This window comes from Equus quagga, chromosome 15, assembly GCF_021613505.1.
Source record: "Equus quagga isolate Etosha38 chromosome 15, UCLA_HA_Equagga_1.0, whole genome shotgun sequence".
NCBI classification, from domain to species: Eukaryota; Metazoa; Chordata; class Mammalia; order Perissodactyla; family Equidae; genus Equus; species Equus quagga.
In genome coordinates, this window is record NC_060281.1 from 38339455 (window position 1) to 38361729 (window position 22275).

General features: G+C 40.5%; 3 non-coding genes across 3 annotated transcripts; 1 reads left to right on the top strand and 2 right to left on the bottom strand.

Annotated features, from left to right (window-relative positions):
• Window positions 1-588: 588 nt before the first annotated feature.
• Window positions 589-662, bottom strand: TRNAT-AGU (transfer RNA threonine (anticodon AGU)). The gene has a single exon. It is a non-coding gene; the product is annotated as a tRNA-Thr (tRNA).
• A 4409-nt stretch (window positions 663-5071) lies between these two features.
• On the top strand, window positions 5072-5144 carry TRNAV-UAC (transfer RNA valine (anticodon UAC)). The gene has a single exon. It is a non-coding gene; the product is annotated as a tRNA-Val (tRNA).
• A 5603-nt stretch (window positions 5145-10747) lies between these two features.
• On the bottom strand, window positions 10748-10819 carry TRNAH-GUG (transfer RNA histidin (anticodon GUG)). Its single transcript has one exon. It is a non-coding gene; the product is annotated as a tRNA-His (tRNA).
• Window positions 10820-22275: the final 11456 nt, after the last annotated feature.

Consider the following 22275-nt stretch of genomic DNA (forward strand, 5'->3'; position numbering starts at 1 on the left):
AATCTATTTGTGATTTATTTCCTAAAAATGTCATTGAGCTCCAGTTTTTCCCCTTGCACTCAGTAGGTTCTACTGATGCGTAAATAAGACAGGTCTTAGGGATGTACATCCAAGGCCAACGTGGTGACAGTCTAAATTTCACCAGTACTCTCTTACTTGTTCTCGAGAGTAAAAATGAGTCTGACTCCAAACCAGATGCCATGGCTTATTAATTATTTGCCTGACACTGACAACCAAAATCCATCATTTTGCTGAAAATGTTGGCTGTGACAGGCTAAGAGATCTGAGACTGAACTTCCAAGACAATTTGAAAGTTACTCTCTATCTCCTACTGCAAGATAGTTTTTGCTCAATTCTTATCTTAGTCTTAACCAATCATCAGTAAATTCATCACTTTCTAGGAACTACAGCAACCTTATTTATTTTCCCCTTCATCCCAAACCCTCATATTGTGATGAATTATCTGGCAAGAGACTACAATTGGAATAACAATTCAGTACAGGCTTTACCAGCTATATAAATTTCTCAAAACATCTCCCACATATTTAGTGGCAACTACACTATTGAAAATACAAAACCAAACAGAGAAGGCCCCGCTGGGATTCGAACCCAGGATCTCCTGTTTACTAGACAGGCGCTTTGACCAGCTAAGCCACAGGGCCCACCTCTAGGACATTGGTCAATTATATCATATTTGTAAATTTTTCTGTGAAATGCAGCAATTTGCCAGAAATTTATTTGACTTTGTAGCAAAGAGAACACATCTCTCTTTCTGAACTCATATTAAAATGAAACTTCTACGTTTAAAAAATGCATTCTTCAATGCAAGGTTTTAAAAATGATTTCAAATCGAAATGAGTTAAATTCCTATTTTAGGGTGACTATTGCCCTCTAGAGGAAATATTGGATATTGCAACACATTTTAAATTTGTTTCTGTTAATTTATTTTGTCCACAATTGTCATTACCGTATTTCAAGTACTTTTCTAGGTATTGGAGGTAGAACAGTGAACAAAATAGAAAAAAATTTCTTCCCTTACAAAATTTGTATTCTGGAGGGAGGTAAAGAAAGCAAGTTTTAAAAATTTGCCCCCCAAACCTCTAAACAAACAACAAGGGATGTAAGAATCTCACTACTGCCAGCTTACAAAGCCCACGGTGTTAGCTTCTGAGCTAATTCACTGCACTTAAACAGGACTATCAAGCTTCCTTCTATTTTATTTCACCTGGCACAAGAAAGCAAGCACAGATGAGGACACACTGACCCAGAGGAGATTTGCAGCCACCCTGCTTCGAACTTGCCCAAACTAGGCACTGTCAGGTGCCAAAGACAGTGGCTGTCTTCCAGAGACAGTTTGGGCCTCAACAGATTTGCTGCTTAGTGTGGAGTTCTTCAGGAGGAAATTTTGCTTCTGGCATAGTTTCTTTCTGCTCACTGATCCTCTGGGCTAAAACTGACTTGATTTCTGCCTTCATAGATTTTAAGTAAAACTGAGTGGAGGATACAAAGAGGTAAAGAGAAGACTAGGGTACAGTGTGATAACCCCCACAGGATGCTGTGGGAGTCTCTAATGGGCATGGAGTCGGGAGTGTCTTGGCAGAGTAACATGCCCTCTCATTTGACAGGTTCCATGTCAGGTTGACAACGTAGAGGGGGTTGTGGCATGTTTGGCCTGAATACAGCTTAGCGTGGGGGAAGAACAGATCAGACCATCATCCTGAAATGTTTAAATAACTGCCTTGTGCTTTATGGGGAAGGATGAGGGCATATGCATTCGCTGAGCACCCACAAAGTGCAAGACCCTGGGGAGGTGAGACATCACTTAGGAGATCTCCTTGGGACAAATCTTCTGCATACCTGACTTCTTCTGGTCGTCCCCCAGCTCTTCCCTGCCAGTCTAGCCTGCACCTAATCTACCTGCCCTTTCTTACAAAACTTCAAGATTTATTTATTCCCTTTGTCCCCATGTCCTGCTGCCTTTCCTCTCTTTACGCAGGCAACTTTTCTAACTGGTTTATTGTGTATCATTTTGATCGTATGTATTTTTTGCAAAGTTGACATTTTTGTTCTGTGCACATATATTATAAATTTACGTGAATGGTCTATTATATATTTTTATACCTTTTAAAAAACATTATGACCTTAAGATCCATCAAAGTTCCTCTGTGTACATAAGTCATTTCTTCTGTTACATAAACTCTCATGGTGGATATTCATGATGTTTTTCCTATCTTCTGTCCCAGCGATGGACTCACAGGTTGCCTCCACTGTCCCATGGCACCTCCCCATCCATCCCCCGTGATGTACTTGTGTGGGAGTTTCATTGGGATATATATGTGGGAGCAGAATGACTAATTAATCCTAGTTTATTTTCCAGCCGACCCTCCCACCAGCACTGCATATCCCTTTATCTTCGTCCATGCTTAACATTATCCAGCTTTCTGCTTCATAATCTAATATGTGTAGAGTGATAAATCTCATTATTGTTTTTTTAAATTTGCATTTATGTTTTCTAAAGATTTTGAGCATCCGTTTATACATTGGTTAGCCATTTGAATTGCATCTTACATACATTGACTCTTCTCTTATCATTTGCTCATGTTCTTATTGAGATTGATGTATTTTTCACATTGATGTACAGGGAGTATATTGTAATTATTAGACTATTGTAAATTTTAGACCTTGCAATATTGTCTACCATTATGTTACTTGTCTATAGACTTGGTCAATAGAGGAATTTAATGGGAGATCTTTGATTTTGTTAAGGATTTATCTTTTTTTTTCCTCTTATGATTTCTACTTCTGAGGTTGTGCTTAAAGAGTCTTTCTCTATTACCAGGTTAAAAAACGTTTTCTTCTCTAAAAAGGAAAATATACAGATTTTCTTTTTCACATTTAAGATGTTGATCCATCTAGGTTTCTAGATAAGTGTATTGATTTTTTACATGGCAATCTATTGGAATTGTGTCTTTTAATGCCCAAAGTTTTGGTTTATAAGGGTCTCCAGGATGTGTGGGTGCTTATGTAGCATCCTACACTTCCTTTATCTTGGCCTCCTCACATTGTTATGTAATTAATAAAATTATATGTTTTCCTTCTTAGAATATATGTGCTCAAGGTCAGGGAGAACCCAGTTGTTCTTTAACATCCAGCACAAGTCATAGCATGTAAATAACATATTTTAAGAAAATAATTGTTTGAATTAAACTTTATGAATTTCCCGTCAGACAGCAAATCGAATCAACAGATTTGTTTTTTGTTTATGTTCTTGTGAGCTTGGGCTGATGTTTCATGGACCTATGAAGTCAACCCGAGGCCCCCCAAACTGTAAACAAGTATTTTGGTTCTTATAAGAAAAAGATATGAGAACAAGGATCCTATGTTGCTGCAATGGGTGAATAGGTAAAGTTTTGAACTTAAAGTTTACAGGTTGCATATCTGTGTAGGTTCAATCCTTGCTTCTGGCACATGATCTTATCTTCTAATTTGTCTTTTTCAATAAGAGCTAGAAAACCTTCTTGTTGGTTTCAGAAAAACTCTGAGTTTCTGTTTTGTACTTGGGTTATTTTACTATTTTTCTCTCTTCTATAATCCTGCATCTTACCTTCAGAGCCTGGAAAAAAAATACTAGTAGGCAGTGTTTAATAGGTGCCCAGTTGAGTCTTTCTGTCACGGTACTAGCTCACCATTGACTTGGTATAACCACCCCAAGTCCATCAGTTTCTAAGTCTACTGTAATTTGATTTTAAGGAAAAATAAAAACTGAGAAAACCTTGGACACCACAAAGGAACAACTAGGATTATGTGGCCTGCAAACAACCTCCTTGGCCTCGTGGCTCTCACCACCTTTCGAAAGGCTTCCAACTCTTCGCTAAGGCTCTGGAGAGCAGGGCCCAGAGTTTGAAGGAGACTTCACAGACCAATACTGTGTCAAGGGAGGAAGGGAGGGGAGAGAGACAGATGGTGTAGGGGGGGTAAAATTTCTTCTCTGCCCTCTTAGGGTGTCTGGGTGTGCCTAAGACTTAAACTGACATAAAACAGATTAATATGAGAAAAACACACACATTTTATTAAGTTATTTTTGCGTGTACACGGGAGCCCTCACAAGAAAAATGATGACTCAAAGAAGCAGTTAGAGCTCACTGCTTGCATACTAGGTTGGACAAACATTGTGAAAATGTGACAAGACAAAGGGGTTTGGGCTAGGGCAGTTAATTGTGGAAAAGTGACTAGGAAGATAAGGGTTAGCTCAACAAGATTTTTTTGTACAGATGTGTCTCAGCCTTGACTCCCTGTCTCTGGTGATAAGAAGGCATCCTTCCTCCTGGTACAGAGAGGGCACCTTTCACATGGGTATTTTATCTCCTGCCTTCGGGAAGAAAAATGAAGGTAAGAGTGCCCTTCTTGCACCTGCTGTTTACTTGAAAAAAAGGCACTTGAAGCCTTTAATTCAAAATAATCAACATACCAGAGGGGCATATTTTGGGGTGGCATGCTCTGAACCCCTACAATTGAACATTTATTGCCTCCCATTGTAATGCACAAATATCCTAAGCCTAACTTAGTGAGCAGTCCTCAATAGGCCAGCTCTGACCCAGCTGCAAATAAAGGAAGATCATGAGACTGCTGCTAATTTCGTTTATAATTCCTTTGAAATAAAGATACATTTATTTAGCACTTGTTATTTGCTAGGAACTACAAAGTAAGATGCATCCACCCAGGGGGTTTTATTGTTGCACTGCTCTATCCGCAGCGCCGCGACAAGCGCTTGGCACGTGGCAGACGCTCAGAATAATCTTTGAATGAATGGATGAATACAGATTAGTCTAGAAGTGTTCAAAGGGGCGCAAATCAAGAATATGGTTTTAGATAATTTTTTCTCGTGTGTTCACAGACGACTCTACTTGAGGATATTTCAACCTTGTGCGTGAGTGAGATGCACTGGAAATGCCATTTAGTACCAGAGTCCCCTGTATTCAAACAAAATTACCTATCATTGAATCAGATATTTTCTAGTATATTTGTCCAGGAACTTTTGTATTTGTGGCCATGCAGATATTTCCCAGCTCACGGTTCCATAGTGTAGTGGTTATCACGTCTGCTTTACACGCAGAAGGTCCTGGGTTCGATCCCCAGTGGAACCAGTTACCGAGGCTTTCCGTTTTCTTTGTTTTTTCTTCCCCCGTATGAAGGAAAACAGAGAGTTTTTTCTTTTTTTTAAAAAAAAATCATTATTTTTAAAAAATTTATGCTTCTGAGAGTGCTAACGGAGAAACAGAATTGATGATTCTCTCCCAGCTTTTCTTTGGGAGATCCTCTTTCATACATTGCTTAGCTCTGGTCTGGGGCGCAGTGCTGCATCACGTTGTCGCAAAACCTGGTCTTGTTATTTCTGCTGCCTCTAGCCAGCTGAAGAGTTAGGAAGAAGTAAGTTTCAATGAAGCCCCAGCGCTCGAGACTAAATATTTTCTCACCTCCGGAGTGCGAGAGCCTAATCCGCAAGAATTCCTTAAATTGTAAAACTGGGCGGAGAGGCGAGTACACCGTTTTAGCTCAAAAGGGAGTAGCCCTGGGCCTCAGATTAGGAACAACGCCAAAAAAGTGTGTGGTCAAATCTGAACAGAGGCTGGCTCCTCCAGTAATTTCCCAGTCCTTCGGGGGACTCACGTTCTTTCCCAGAAAGTCAAGCTCTCCCAGCTGCCGCCTGGAAGTTCTCAGGAAGAAGACTCCAGGTTTATTTTCCTAAGAGGATAAAACAGAGGTCTCTGGCATGGGAAGCATTTGAGACGTTGTTGGTTGTGGTTCATTAATAAAAACAAGAGAAATATACGAAAACTTCAATCTTACACAGTGAGACTTCCCAGTCTTCAACTACACTCTGCTCACAATAAAGTGCCATCCAGAGGGTCAGAGCTTCCGATCAAATTTCCAGTATCCTGCTCTTAAGTATGAATAGAAAATCACCATACATCTGAAGAATATATGAAAGAAAGGTAACAGAAAACAGAGACAGGAAGCAACTTGAGGAACAAAGGCTGCAGAGGTAGAACAACGCTGAGAATAAAGCAATATTAATATACTCGGAGAGATGGGAGACAACATTGCATACTGAGATAAAGAAAAGTGTATTCACACAAGGAAAGAGGCTATTTTTAAAGTAAAAATATATTATTAAAAATGAAAAATTCACTAAGTAGATCATAAAGTATAATAATATTCTGGAATATCAAGCAAAAAAAAATAGTGATGGAGAGAAAAAAACGAGTATATTAGAGAAAAAAATCTAGGATGTGCAACATCTAAATAATATTACTTCCAGAAATAAAGAATAAGGAAAATGCAAAGAAGATAAACATAAAAAAGACAGGTACATATAACAATACTAAACTAAACCAAAACCGAACCAAAAAAACAACTAGATAGGCAGCGGTTACTAAGTAGTCAGTAAAAAGGATAAAAATGTTTTTATATTTAACTACTGGGGAAACAGACAAGAGCATAAAATATACTAGAGAGGGGAAAAAACAAGTCACAAAAAAGGATCAGTTAATGGAATAGCTGCCTTTTCAAGCTTGACACCAAAAGCTAGAAGACAGTGAAACAATAGCTTCAAATCTGAAAGAAGATGAAATATACCATGGAAATCGGTATGAAACCCAGGTATCCATCAAGTGTGAGTGAAAAGAGAGATATTTTCAAATATACATTGCTTCATAAAATTTACCTCCAGTACTCCCTTTCACAGGATCCACTGGAGGATATGTTCCACCAAAATGAAAAGGTAAGTCAAGAAATAGGAAGACTTGGCATATAGAAAGGATGAGATGCAAATATAACATAAGAGATGTGTGGAGAGATAAGCCAGGATGAGAGGAATATCATATACATGAAGTGTTAAGGGGAGCTAGACTAGACTTCAAGAGTTCAGAAATATCTGGGGAAGAATTCTCCAAGGAGATGAAGTTGAGAGAAACCTGGATGTGCATAAACACCCTGAAAGGAGATTTAAATAACTGGTGGATGAATTTGGAGTTGAAATAATAAGGCCTATTGAAAATTGTGCAAATAAAAATAAGATTACTTATCCCATGTGGCAGGAGCAATAGTAGTTTGTTAGGATGGTTTGCAATTAGAAAATATCTATAAGGATTGAAAAGGAATAAATAAGGAATCATTATTTGCAGATGATATATCTATAGAGAAAGTTGGACAATGAATAAATGTTTAAAATCAATAAATGAGTATAACACATTTGCTAGATACTGTTCATAATTTTAATTCAGAAATAGACAGAAAGTAGGGTTTTAAAAATTATACCTAAGAGTTAGTCTGACAAATTATGTACAATACTTACAGGGGGAGAATTATAAAATATTATGGAAAGACACAAAAAACTCCTTCAATAAATGCAGACATACATCATATTAATGAGAACAAAAGTTCTACATAAAATAGTAATCCAAGGTTTCTTTAAAATAATACAAATATTGAATGAGATTTCAATCAAAATTCCGATAAATTCTAATACTTCGAAGAACTAGGGTAGTTTTAGCAAGCTGAATCATTGTAAAGAGAAGAAAAAGATGATAGAACTGCTTTCTCTTCTAAATATGAGATGTACTGTAAAGGATAGTAATTAATATGGATGGTATTTTTGCAGAGATAGAGAAATAAATCAATGGAACAGAATGGATAGCACAATATAGATCAAAGCAAATAATGAAACATCATAGCTGATATATAGCTGGCAGGGCAGATCAGAAGGCAAATATAGACTATTCATTAAGTATTGCTGGGTCAATTATACATATTAGAAGAAAATCCATACTTTACAATATACACAAAAATTAATTACAGGTGGATTACAGGCTGAAACGTGAAAAGCAAAGCTCTTAGACATTTCAGCTAAGGCAGTGGAGAATTGCTAAAAACTCTTTCTCAGCCAAGGGTCCACCAAGAGCTGTGGGGCAGAACCAACGTGAATCACCATTTCTCTCTCTTCTCATTGAGACTGCTTTTACCTGTCCCACTCAGATCAGCGTTTGCTACTTCTCCTTTTCCAGCCTCTCTCCGTAGGAGTCTGTCCTCCCCTGGGCCTCACACTTAGAGGAAAGACTGAGAAAGCTGGGAGAACCACAGCGATGAAGATGCCTTTGGAGGCCTATTGAAGTTGAGGTCAAGTTTTTATTCCTTAACTGAGAAAAGAGTTGCCTTTGATTTATCTTGATGTAGGCCATGAGCTTCTGCTCACTACCTAACTTATCACAAGGCCAGGACCTACACATTTTTCTGCTTTCTGGACTCAAGTTCTTTGTGAGGTCTAGCTATTCCCTGACTTCTTCTCACTGACAGGGAAGTGCTTTGGTAAGTTTTGCTAAAGCCTACCTAAGGACCTGGAGGAAAAACCTTTTGTTTCTCCTTTTGGAAAGCTTTCCAAAATATGAGCAGCCATTTTAACTTAAAGAAGGTGCCAGAGTGGTATGGATAGAGCCAGACTGCTGTACCCCAGGGAGAAATTAACATTCCCAAACTCCCCCCTAGTGTGCTCCTTGTGGATTTCTGCCAGTATTAGAGGAAAGTTTCTTTGGTGTAAATCTTTCCTTTTCCGGATTCCCTGACTTTTGTGGCCATTCTTCCTATGATCTGTCTTTCTCTAAGACCTCTGTGCCTTCCCCAAATTTATAGCCTACTATGGCAAACATTTTGGCCATCATTGGCTTTATAAATGGCCTAGCTGAAATCTTGAAATAAACCTTAATCCTGAGGACAGACAAAACTCTTCCTGCTATGGTTGTAATTAGTTTATCACTGTCAAAATAGCAGAGAACTACCATCAATTTAAATAGATGCCGAGTTTGGCACCAGCACTTGCAACATCTGTGTTTGCAACTGCACAAAGGTCTTCTTCCATGTAAGCAGCAATGCTATTTATTTAACAATAAGAACAATGGTTTATTTTGTCATATTTTTGGTTTGCACCTCACTGAACTACTGCCATCATGCATATTACCCAATGAAGTCTTTAGAACAATTGTAGAATGTGGTAATTTTCCTTAACTTCCATTAAGAGGTGAGGATGATGAGGCACAGAGAAATTAAAGAAACAGATCATGAGTGCCATAGATATAGGAGGGCAGTTTTCTCTCTGCAACTGTGGTTAATAGGTTGTGTAGGATGCTCCCAGACCAATATTCATGCATTCATAAAAGGACATCTGGAAAATTTAAACTTTTTATCTCATAATTCCCCTGCTCAATTTACACCAGATTTGCTAGTGATGCTCACTCAAAGCTACGCAATCTAATTGTGAACCAGAGAACTTGACACATCTAATATAAACACGTGCTTGGCACTGAATACCATATGGTACATACCAAAAAGCTCTCTACTTTTTGAGCAAATCATAGAGTGTAGGTCTTCTTTACTCCTATCACTAAGGGCATTAACTCTCTTACTAAGAGGTAGCCTCTGGGCCATAGTCTATGGATTTCTGCTACTCAGGCCAGTAAGAATTGGAGAAAATGTGTTCTAGAGAATTGCAAGATCAAGATATTTGTCTCTGTTCCAAATCCACGTTTCTTCCTTCACTGGTGGCAAAAGAATTGACAGGAGCTGGTCCTTCTGGGTCAATGCTCTTCATCCCTGTCCTCACTCATGTAAAACTCAGTAGAAATGACATAGACAAAAGAGAAAATTGAGACAGACATGATACAAGTGAACATGAATGCTGTTAGACTACTGGGAAGCGGTCTCAGAGCTGAGCTGCTGGAGGAATGACATCTGAAGTATAAGACATTTCAGCTCCGTTACAATATCTCTGAAGCTTTGTTGGTGCGAGTTGCAGAATCCGTGTCAGGCAGACAGCTGGGGAAGGAATGCGGGCTATTTTAGTCCTAAGATGGGAAAGTTTTAGGAAACCAAAGACGATATCTTTATGATGAAACTTCTAATAAGCTGCTAATAATATGAAAAAGAAGACAGTGTTTTTTGAGCACTCACAATCCACAAGGTCCAGGGGAGATGAGGTGCCATTTATGTGATCTCAGTGCTGTGCTACGGCAGGAATAGCCTCATGGAAGCTCTTCTGGGGATCTGCTTGTCTGGAATCACCTTGCTGTGGTCCCCAGGTAGCATCAACTGCTTCTCCTTTCCAGCCATCTCCCCATCTCAGATCAACTCTCCTCTACTCCCATCTTACCCAGTCCACTTGCCCCTTTCTAACTCTAGAAACTGAAAAGGCTAGAGATAGGGGCTACTTTTCTGAGCCATGACTTTGTTTTGCCCCAATAGTTCCTGTACTTTTCTCTCGATTATGAAAGTTTACAGTTTCTCATCACTGGCCCAGGCAGCGTACTTAGAAACGCACGATTCGTGATCAGTTCTTTGTGTGCGAGGAAAGATAACCACAATAAACCTGGATCTGCATTTGAACAGTCATTTCTCGCATTTAAAAGGAAAAGTTTTCTACTTTTATTATCTCAATTTCTTCTTTGGGGCTTCCAGCTAGTGCCAACAGGACTGTTGGACTTGGGTATGGCTGAGAAGAGAAGCATTGGAAAGAGAAAAAAGAAAAACAAAAACCATAGACACTTTCTGTTTGACTAGCTGGTGGGGGCAGGGTGATGAATATTTGTCTTTTGGGGTTCCGATTAGATTAGGAGTCCCTTCAATTTTGCATGGGTCTTTCGGAGGCTGTTTCCACTGCAGTGTTGAAAAAAAGAAAAGTGCACATAAGACCTCAATCTTCTGCCGTGACTCGGATTCGAACCGAGGTTGCTGCGGCCACAACGCAGAGTACTAACCACTATACGATCACGGCAAGCCACTGAGAGCCACCTCTTCTGGTACCCTACCTTTGCTCATTTCTCAGGAACGTCTGTTTTCGTCGTCTAAAGAAAACTGCACTTTGTCTTCCGTCCTCATTTAGAATTGCCTACCCAGTTTACCGCCCTATTCTCTTCCTCCCATCTCCAATATTTTGCTTCTGGCAAATAAACCAAAGTGAACAAAAAATGTTTCACTACACGGAATTTTCCAAACCTGGTGGCTCCTCTCTGGGGTTGGTGACACTTGCGAACTCATAACTCTCACTTCCACTCCCAACCCAGGCGTGTTTCTTGCTTAGTTTAAAAAAGCTTGGTCCTCAGACCTCTGGCAACAAAATGGAGAGTGCTGCTTCAAAGTGAACCTTCCTGGGTCCCATTTTTGGTAAAACCGGTCAGAATCTCCGGGTGCTTGGTGTGCAATCTGGCATCTTATCGCGTGCCAGAAGTGAGCCTCTGGTCCTGGGAACATATGCGGCTTGGTCCTGACCCATGTGTCTGTGAGAAGCCGGCACTGCGCGCCAGGGACTCAGCACACCCACTCTGGACTGTCAGAAAATTCTCGGTGTCCTGGGGCGCTCAGACGGCGTTGAAATTTCTTTCTCCCTGTCTACCTAGGTTGCCAGAAGGGGGATAGGAGAACTTGCTTCTGTCTTGTGTGGCCCGGAAGCGCTCTGGGACACCCCCTCCCCCTGGAAGGCTACCCTGCGAACATGATCTCTAGAGTAAGGGTCCTGCGCGCGCTCTTTCCTTAGTATGGAGTGATTTCCTTTGTTCTCTTTTCCTGGTGAAATTTGATTCCTGCTTCAGCTCTCCACTTTAGCTTCAATTCATCGGGAAGCTTTTCCCGACCTCCCTTCTCCACACAATACATTCCTCCCAGTCTGGGTTAAATTTTGTTTTCTCTGTTCCGTGATCATTTTAAACTTTTCCTTCAATGTCCCTATATCGGTTTCTTATGATATATTAGTTATTGGAATTATTTTTAATTAATGTCAGTCTTCTGCCCCCAACTCCCCCACTGTGCTCCACAGCCTATCACCACGGCTCCACATTTAGTAGGTTCTTTATGAATATCGTTTGGCCTCAGAATGAATGAACCGGCAGAGATTCCAAACCAATGCTTCAGGAAAGCAACTTCTCGCTACAGCCTGTGGCCACACACTGCAGACACAACTTTATTGTACGTGGAGGATGATGTTCAGATTAGGGCAGTTGGTGGGAAAAGATCGAGAGAAACTTAAAGGAGTTCAGAATTATGTCAGCACCTGTCCACAGACAGCCTCTCAGTAGGGCCATTTTATGAGACTTTTTTTTTTTAATCTCCTTTCTTCTAGATTACACAAAGCCATCCTAATTGCTGGCAAGTTTGCTGAAGAATTACCTGCTTCCCAATATTAATTTTGTGATCAGGCAAGAGCGCTAGAGATTTTCCCAGTCTCAGGGACGTGAGCTCAGTTAAGTTGAAGGAAAGGAAACACTGCCAGTGCAAGGACTGTAGGCTGCCTCTGTCTCAGGCCTGTTTGAGTGGGACCTCTCCTTCCTCTCCTTCCCTCAGGGACTTCCTCTCGTCCTATTTAGAAAGCTGCTGTGGACACAAGTGCTTTTTGGCATTTTCTGCTGGGATATGTTTTGGCAGTTGAGTTGACCTGCATGTGCTTCTCAGTAAGGAGACAGAGAAGCTAATCCTGTGTGCCAGTCCTTGGTGTGGCACGGGTCTAGAAAATGACCTCTTTTCTTTCTTTATTTTTTTGAGGAAGACTGGCCCTGAGCTAACATCTGTGCCCATCTTCCTCTACTTTATATGTGGGACGCCTACCACGGGCATGGCTTGCCAAGCGGTGCTATGTTCACACCGGGATGGGAACCAGCGAACCCCCGGCCGCCGAAGTGGAACGTGCGAACTTAACCGCTGTACCACCAGGCCGGCCCAGCTTTTTATTTTTGAAGGGCTTTCTGAGGACTTTGTCTGGTACATTCATTACGGTGATTCCGAGTCATATAAGAGACAAGCTGGCATTGTCCAAACCACCAGCTCTACATTTACAACGCCGTGGACTCTTCTTCTGACTTTCCTCAACTTCCTGTAAGAAATTAGTTGAAAACCCTCTCTCCTACTCAAGGGTAAGCAACTCTTTCCTCTCTCCTATATTATAAAAAAAAAGATTTCTCTATAGAGTCTTTCCCAACAACATTCAAAGATGTTTTTATTTCTTTCATCTGAAAGAAACATTCTCTTGCTCCCATTATCCTTTCAGCTGACATTACTGTCCTTCAGTTTATAGCCATATTTCCCCAAAGTGTCATCAAACTTATATCTTATTTCTTTCATCTCATTGCTTTTATTTAATATATTTCAACTTACCTTTACTTCCAACACTCCACTTAAACTTATCTTTTAAATTTCACTAATTGAAATTGCTCTATCTAGTACATTGTTAGTCTTCATCTTATTTGAATTTGCAGCAGCATGTGACACAGCTGATCACTCCCTTCTCCTGGAAACATTTCTTCATGTTGATTATAAGACACCACTCTGCAGATTTTTCTTCCATTTCATTAGCCCCTACTTCTCAGTTTTGTTTGCTGGTTTCTTCTTACTTCCTCAAGTCCTCAAGGCTCAGTCCTTGTTCTCTGTCTTCTCTTGCTTCCTTGGTGATTACACCTGGTTGCACCCATACTCTGAGATTTCAGCCAAGACCTCTACCCCAGACTCCAAACATGATACTCAACTTCCCAGGTGATAGCTCCTTCAGATGTCTAATAGACATTTCAAATTTAATATGTCTGAAACTGAATTCTTGATCTTTTCCTCAAACCTAAACTTTCTACTCCTCTCCATTTGGTACAAAAGTTGGATGGGTAACAGAGAATGAGAGTAGATTACTGCAAACTTAATCATATATTGAAACCAAATGCTCACTGTACCATCATATGTGATTCATGGGGGTTGGGGAGCAGCTCATCATGACTTCTGGTACCTGGTAAGCACTAAGAAATATTTTTCCTAATCTCGATTAGTAAATAAAACTAGAAATTGTTTGCTTTTAATTTAATTTTTTTTAAAGATTGGCACCTGAGCTAACAACTGTTGCCAATCTTTTTTTTTTTTTTTTCTGCTTTATCTCCCCATAGCCCCTGGGTACATAGTTGCATATTTTTAGTTGTGGGTCCTTCTAGTTGTGGCACGTGGGACGTTGCCTCAATGTGACCTGATGAGTGGTGCCATGTCCGCACCCAGGATCTGAACCAGTGAAACCCTGGGCCACTGCAGCCGAGCGCGCAAACTTAACCACTGGGCCACGGGGCTGGCCCCCGAAATTGTTTGCTTTTAGATGGGAAATATATATATATACTTTTACTATTTGCCAAAGGGATCTGAAAATTGTTTTATCATAATGCACTCCAGAGGAATGTTGTTATCTTAGTGCCCTACAGAATATGATGCTGACGCATTACAATGACAACACTGTGGAAGCTGGTCCTGGTGAGCAGAAAATAGCAAATATACTAGATGTCTTAGTAAGAGATGTGAATCCCAGAGTTTAGAGATAAAAAACATGAAAGTTCAAGAGACTGCTGCAGAGAAGCTTATAGGGGTCTGGTGATGTGAGATATTTCAGAATATTCTCTCAAGAGTGAGAAACAAGTTGCTGCTCCTCAGAACTGCCACCTTCAGAAACTCAATGCTTGATAGGCCTCTTTGGATTTTGGAAGCAACGTGTGTACTATATCTGGGTGTGCTACGGTCACCAGCTGCCAGATAATTTGTAAGCCTGATGCTTTTTATTAGGGCCCCCTTTGAAGTGTAAATATCTTACCGCTTGGGCTTTGTAACACAGAAGAGCCATTGGCCTGGAGTTATCCATGGCAGACAGAAATGCTCTAAGGAGACTCTTGCAAAGCTCATGAAGAGCATCACACCTGGGGATTTGGAATAAGGCCATATTTTATTCTGATGACAACTATTCTTTCTTTGAAAAATAACTTCTAGCTTCTACTGGACCATTTTAGTTACTGAATGCCTGACGATGGGACACAAAGTAAACATGTGTCCCAGAATATTCACCAGAAACTGAGTATTCTGTGATCTACTGAATTATAAAAATGGATATGCACTGTGGTATTTCATTTTAAAATGAAATTCTATAGATACGACCAGATCTGAGATAGTCTGGAGAGTATGTGTAATGCCCAGACTCCTATGGTATTTGTTCTTACTGCTTTGTTATGTCTTATTCAACCCCTTTTTATGACCTCACAGTAAACTTCCTATGACTAGTTACCAGAGGATTAACAATCACGGGTCTGTTTTGATTGGCTTTGCAGAGCATTCTATAACCAGGTAGAATTGGACGGCTGTGCCCTACAAGTTACAATTCCACTTAAGAATAGGAGGCTGAGAGAGAGAGTAGTGAAGAGAAATCCTCCCCGTCAGCAGAACATTGGGTAGTACATCCATTCTCACGGGAGGGAATCTGGCCTGATGTAGGAAAAGCAAATCTATATGTATCTTTACTAATTTATGAACAGTGACTAATGAGTTATCCAGCTAGTCAAGGACAGGGAAAACAAGACTAGAAAATTAACATCATGAATATCTTGTGGAGTGTAATGTGAATAGACACAGATAGTGAATATATTTGAGTCACACCAAAATGCTCACAAGAGGGCTTCCCTCATGAGAAAGGCTCTCTCCACTTAGGTAGAAATGATGACCTATCCTGTGAGGATCAGTCAACCTCTTTCCCCAGCCAACCAGTGATTGCAAAATTGTCTATGTACAAAGGAGTTCATAGTGGTGGAGATGAAGCCTATAGATGGGTTCAAATTATGGGATTACTAACACCAAGCTGATTGGGCTACCACCACTGCTGACCACTACTTGCCAACAAGAGAGGCCACTGCCACACCCCTTACAGTATCATCTCCAGGGAACTATCAGCTGGCCACTAGTCAGTGAGTTGATTATACTGGACCCTTCTTTCATGGAGGAAGCACTAATTTTTCCTTACAGGGATGGACACATATTTAGGGTCTGGATTTGCTTTTCTTGCTTGTATGTTTTAACTCCTACCACCATCCGAGGACTTAGAGAATACCTTTCCCATCATCACGGTATCTCAAAAAATGCCTCTAAGCATGGCACATATTTTGCAGCAATGGCCGTGCATCCACGGGATCCACTGGTTTTAACATGCACCTCATTACCTAGAAGCTACTGGCTTGATAGAATTGTTTTTATTTTATTTATTTATTTTTTTTCCTTTTTCTTCCCAAAGCCCCCCGGTACATAGTTGTATATTCTTCATTGTGGGTCCTTCTAGTTGTGGCATGTGGGATGCTGCCTCAGTGTGGCTTGATGAGCAGTGCCATGTCCGCGCCCAGGACTCGAACCAATGAAACACTGGGCCACCTGCAGTGGAGCGCACGAACTTAACCACTAGGCCACGGGGCCAGCTCCCCTGGCTTGATAGAATTGTGAGTGGCCTTCTGGAAGCCCAGTTATGTCACCAACTGGAAGATAGAATCTTCACATTTTTGTCTTAATAGGATATGGTATATGCCTTAAAAGAGTGACCAATATATGAAGCCATCTCCCCTGTATCTAGAATACACAGATCTGAGAATCAAGAGATAAGAGTGGGAATGATTCTTCTCGTTATTACACCCAGGGATCCATCTGAAGAATTTTGTATCCTGTCCCTATGACCTTGAGCTCTGAGGGATTAAGAGTCTTCATGCCCAATAGAGAAATGTTTCCCTAGGGAACAGTGTCAGCTTTCAAACTAATTGATTAATTAATTGATTTCAATTAATTTGAAAGCTGAGAACTGTCTTTGGACATCTCAGTCTTTTCATGCCACTGAAGCAATAGGCAGAGAAAAGGGTTCCTCTTCTTTCTGGGATGATTGGCCCCAATTGCTGGGAAGTAATTGGGTTTTTGCTGTCCAATGGAGGCTAAGAAGATACTACTATAACCCACGGAAGTCTCTGAGTGTTGTTTGCCCACAACCCCTGGTCAATAAAAATTTGTGGCAAACTGATAAAGAAAAGACAACCAATGATGCAGATCCCACAGGAATAAAGGCACAAATTATACTGCCATATAAAGAATCCAGCCAAGGTGCTGACAGAGGTCTGGGTAATAAGGAATGAGTCCTTAGAAAAAGGAAACTATGATTACTAATTTAAGCCTCACGACCAGCTGTAGACGCAGAGTCCATAGAAGCTTTGTATTAACTGAATTTTCTCAGTTTTTATCCTAGTACCTTCTAGCAAGGTGATGACTAACTATCATTTTAGGTTTAAGGTGGGACTATGAACAAAGTGAAATCACCTCATGAACTGGCTGTGATTTCACGCATTTCATGTTGGAAATGTAAATTTTTCACCTGGTTAAAGGATAAGAGAAAATGCCAAAGGACAAAAGGAGTGGTCTGGGCCAGATACGTATTAACCTTTGCCGGTTCAGATTCGCTCTCCCTCTCCTTCATCCTGTCCCCAGGAGGCTGGCCTATGTAGGAATTCAGTCCTTGCCTTCTGGCTTCTGGTTGGATTTGGCCAGTGGAAAGTAAAAGTAGATCTGAGAGAGGAAGGAGCTCTTTCTGTCTCAGATTCCATTTCCTCCCATTGCCCTTTTGGGCCTAGGTATGGTAACTGCCTACATAGGCTAGCATCAGGGCTGTCAAATGACAAAACTCAAACAATTTAGTAAGGAGTTTGATGTCCTTTATTTCAGGGAAAACAATCTGTGGATTGGGGGAGGCAGTGCCTCACAGAAGTGGAGCGCTCTTCCACAGGGATTTCGGGCAAGAGTGTGGTTTATAGAGTGTTAGAAGAGGCAACACAGAAACAGGGTGTGATTGGCTAGAAAGTCGGGGATTTCCTTATAAGGCAAACCAGTCCTAATTTCTAGGATAAGGTGAGCTAGCTAAAGCTGAGGTGGAGGATTGTGATTGGTGTATGCTAGGTTTCCTAACAGTGAGGCATTTCCAGTAAGTGCAGCTGACCTAGATTTAGATTTGTGACATGGGCCGGGTCACTGGGGTAGCCTCTATTTTGTGGGTCCAAATATATCAATTAACTTTATCAGGGCACCACACTATCCCTCGTGGTTTCCTAACTCCTCGCTCACTTTACAAGTAGCCTATTGAACAATAATCAAAGTACTCAATTTGAGTGAATATCCTTTTCCTGATGGAACACTGGCTGACGTACTGACCTCTTCTAGCTTATGTGCTAGTGGAGTTTACAGACCTTAAACAAAAATAGAAAAGTTATTTGTTCTTAAAATATAATAATTGGCAGGGAGTTTAAGACCCTGGTGTAGTAACAGTGAATGGCTGTCAGCAGGCATAATGTGGATTAGGATTCAGGGAACACCTCACTGAAGAGATGCACTACTAGGAAAACTGAAGAATGAATTGGAGTTAGTCAAGGAAAGACGAGTTCAACAAACACTCTTGGCCTTTAAAATAGCAAATGCAAAGCTACTGAGGCAGGAAGAAGCATCACATGTTCTAGAAACAATGGTCTCTTGTGATTGGAGCATAATGAAAGAAGGAGCGTGACAAATAAAAATGGCAAGCAATAGGATATATTGGAGAATATGAGGAAGCCATTTGGTATAGACCTAATTCAGCCTGACCTTGTCTTTCCAAAAGGGCCTGACCATGGCTGTTGAGCATTCATTGTATATCTGCTTTAGATTTTCCCTATGGCAAGAGCAAAGGCCCTTGAGGTAAAGGTGCAACTTCCCTGCCCCTCCCAACCTTGGTGTCTCCTTAAGGATTAAGCATCTTTCCTTAGGCTAGAAACTGATTGCTGCGCTCACCTGTGACCACCCAGCTCCAGACAATAGACTTGCCTCCTGCTATGCCCACGAAGATAGCAGACCCACTACCTGCTGTGTCCATCAAGTGCTGTGCCAACAGGGCAATCTTGTGACTATTGTGGGAGGGACATTTCAATCATATGTGAAACACCCTGTTTGGGGGTATATAACCACTCTGTGCACCCCACTTCTTCGGTGCCCTTTCTTCCTTTGGGAAGAAAGACCTCGGGCCATGGTCCTCAGATTTCAGCTCAGAATAAACTCACCCAAATTTTCATTTACAGATTGGTTATGGATTATTTTCCTTGACAAGCGAAACAGAGAAGTCCTGGAGGTAAAGAAGGTCAGGTGCATGGGAAACACTTTGCTTTTTTTATATGTCTGTTTTCTTTCCCAAATTCATGCTTTCCTTTGTATCCTGAAGCCTAGAAGACTATAAATTACATTTCCCTGGTTCCTTTGCCAGCCATGTTCTGGTTAGTTTCAGCCACTGGGAAGCAATGGAAGAGAAATGAGAAGCCAGGAGGAAAGGAGAATCTACTCGCTTCTGGCAATAATGGTGGTGAGTCCATGAAGGTGGAACAGGGAGAGTTGATCACTGTAAAATAGTAATCCTTCCCCCTGGGGAAGGGAAAAAACAACTCTAATATTATCTCTTTATATCATCTAATTTACTGAAAGGACATTTTGGAGACTTACAGGAGCTGGTATATTCAGGAGAGGCTTCCAACTTATTTAGCAGGAGTACCAGATCAAATCAGACAGGTCAACCCCTAAATACACTTTCTAATTCTAGTCTGATAATTTTATTAATTCATAAAGTTTTCAAGCAAAGTATGGACTGCACTGATTTCTCCTTGAAAATATCAGTTAGTTTAGCAATTCTGCTGTGAATGTAATAAGGTTAGTTTTTGATAGGTCAAACAATTTTAATTTACACCAGCAATTTTACCTACAAAGTTTTTTGTTTTATATTATTCCAAATGCTATCTGGGATCTTAAGTTCATTTACTGATTGCCAAGTGTGAGTCTAGATATCGGTCAGTCGGTCAGCCTTGTAAACAGAACTCTTATCAAGGCTCAAACTAGCACACACAGAATCTAGATTCCATGATATGTGAAGCCATGTCAACTAAGTCAGCTGGATATAAAATTACATTCTTTTGTCCTTAGTCAAGCATTCTCATTACCCATTACCATATATATTTCTGAGATTTTGTCATTATTAATTATCAAAAGCATGCAGTAATTTTGGAGTGTAAACCTTTACACCTTCGATTTGGCTTTACAGTCGTTCCCCACAAACAATGCATGACAACAACTCCATCTAGTAATAGGTATGAAGATGACGGGGTAAAGGGTGGAACGTGAGGAAAAGTATGTGTTTTTAAGTGTGATCCTCATTTTCAGGAATCTTTCGTTATTCACTTTAAACTACTGTAAACACTATTTGAATAATTAAATCTACCTAGTTTTATTCTTTTTCATTTGGCATCTGTTAATGCAAATCTGATCACGAAACTCTCCTACTAAAATCTTTCAACATCTCCCTTTAGCTTTCTCATCCAAGTTTTTACACACCTTAGACCAAAGTATACAAGACCAGGTAGTTAAGAGAAGACAGTCACGTGTGGGTTCTGTGTTGAGGTAAATAATATCCTGAGTTATAACTTTCTGTCCTACAAATTGAGAACCTGATTGGATAAATAATACTGTCTTTTCTTGTCCATTCAGTTTGCGATGCTATAACAAATGCCATAGGCTGGATGGCTTAAACAACCAACATTTGTTTCTCACAGTTCTGGAGTCAGGGAAGTCCATCGTCAAGGTGCTGGCAGATTCAGTGTCTGGTGAAGGCCTGCTTCCTGGTTTGTAGGTGCTACCATGTCTCTGTGTGCTCATGTGATTTCTTCTTTGTGAGCTCAAGGAATGGGCGTGGCTCTGGTCTCTTCCTCTTGTAAGGGCACTAATCCCATCATGAGGATTTTACCCTTATGACCTCACCTAAACCCTCTTACCTCCCATAGGCCCCACTTCCAAATACCATCACACTGGGAGCTATTAGGATTTCAACATATTAATTTGCGGTTGGGGGACACAGATATACAGTCCATAGCATTTCTTTTCTAAACTGAAACAATACCCACCTCAAAGGGTTGTAAGAATTAAATAAATGTATCCATATGTATCCATATCCATATCTGTATCCATATGTATCCATATAGAGCCCATAAGTGATCAGTACTGAATATTCTTCCATGTTTTCTTGAAAAGCTCATTCTCCTCTCCTTTGGGCCTCAACTATTGATTTTGAAACCTTCACATTATAGTGCAAAGCTGGATTATTTCCCAGTATTGGATGAGTGAAGCAATTTGCTAGATCTGGAGGAGGGAGAGAAGGCCAGTGGAGAATCCTCTCATATTCCTTACAATTGTTTTATATCACCTTCCATTTGCTATGATTGAGGCATCTAAAGCTCTTACAGGAATATATAAAATTAGAAAAGGTTTTTAGAAAGTTTGCATGTTTTTTCATTTCTCTAAAAAGAAAACATCCCCTTTGAATTCCAGGATGAAAGTTAAGAAGCAGTATCAGCTGCATATACTAAACTCAGTCTTACAAATACCATCACAGACAGTACTCAACGTTGATATGTATATTTATGTTAATATGTGTCATAGACATGGAAATGCAGTGCCTGGACCCCCATCAAGGGAAGACTTGCTGCCCAGCTGCAGAGAGCAGTTAGCAGGTAGGCAGCCCCTGTCGGCTCCGTCAGTGTTGGCTTGAGTTTACATTCAAGGTCACTCCCTTCCCCTGGGCAGTTCACATCAGTGCAGAGCAAAGTAGGGATATACAGGCTGGTCCAGGGGCATTTTGCCCAATGTGGGGCAACTCTGACAGACTATATAGGCTCCAGAGCTCTGCACATGTTTGGTCTGTATCACAGTTTGACATTCTCCTCCATCCAATCCTAGTTGTCTTTCCCTTCACAGATGTTGGTCCCTAATAAACATCTTGCACCCCAAACTCCATCTCAGGATCTCTGTCCAGGGAACCCAATCTGTATCATTTGGTGACCATAATTTTTTTCCTGGGTCTCTTGCATGTTATTGTCATTCTATTCAGCAGGACTCTGCAAACAAAAACTAGGAGTAGCAAATAAGCCTGTGTGTACTGTATTATAAACCATGTCTTCTTAAATCTTTGTAAACTATGTGATAAAGTTAATACGAGTTGTATGGTGCCTTCTTTTTTTTTTTTTAAAGTGGGTTGGATTCCATAGCTTTTTATATCTAACTAATTTGTATTATCAAATGTCGTATCTCAGAGACCTGGATTGCTATTTCTTTTGATTATTAGTGCGTATTAATTTACACATCCTACAGTCATAAATTAGGGGTCTGTCCTTCTTCCTCCCTATTACCTGCTTTTATTTCATAGCCTTACGGGCCTTCTGTCTGTTCCCAAGAAATATCAAGCTCATTGTGTCTTAAGGCCTCTACATTTTCAGTTACCTCTACTTGGAATACTCCTCCCCTAACATGTGCTTGTCTCATTTGTTTTTTTCAATTTATGTAGGCCTCTGATCAGGACACACCTCTGAAGAGGTC